The sequence below is a fragment of the Octopus bimaculoides genome, chromosome 1 (assembly GCF_001194135.2).
Source record: "Octopus bimaculoides isolate UCB-OBI-ISO-001 chromosome 1, ASM119413v2, whole genome shotgun sequence".
NCBI lineage: Eukaryota > Metazoa > Mollusca > Cephalopoda > Octopoda > Octopodidae > Octopus > Octopus bimaculoides.
The window spans coordinates 81,256,679-81,257,225 of record NC_068981.1 but is presented as its reverse complement, the minus strand read 5'-3'; the positions used below and the strand labels follow the sequence as shown (position 1 = coordinate 81,257,225).

At 28.5% G+C, this 547-nt stretch overlaps 1 protein-coding gene across 9 annotated transcripts in view; it reads left to right on the top strand.

The window, feature by feature from the left end:
- LOC106874564 (uncharacterized) overlaps window positions 1-547 on the top strand; it is a 272,320-nt gene that overhangs the window by 217,279 nt on the left and 54,494 nt on the right. The window lies entirely within an intron of this gene.

The window sequence follows — 547 nt, the reverse complement described above, 5'->3', positions numbered from 1 at the left end:
CAAGAATGCCTCACGCTAAGAGGGACTATAAGGTCAAACTACCATAATAAACACGCTTATTATGGTAGTTTAACCCTAGAGTCCCTCTTAGCGTGAGGCATTCTTGTATAGTAATGCCCTTATATAAATAAATTAATATATATATATATATACACACCATACTTAGATATACACGTCTCTGATGTATATAATGTAGATGTGTAGCCTTCGACTTTTTTTTTATCCAAAGGGATTATTTACATGCTATTTTTATAGTTTTATTTACTTCGAGATCCACCATTCCAAAAAAAGAATTATATATGTATGCGTGTATGTTTGTGTTTATGGAATTTCTGTTTGTTGTTTACGTAGGTTTATTCTCTTCGCTTGCAATATATGCATGTATGCTGAGAGTCGATTAAGATATTGATCCTAACAAAAGATGAATTTTAAAAGGGCTATATATAAATATATAGTATTAGGGAAAAGAAACTTATACTGTGAAATTTAATTTAATTTTAATTTTTAATAAATTGATTTTAATTGAGTTTTTACCTGTAATTTTGGA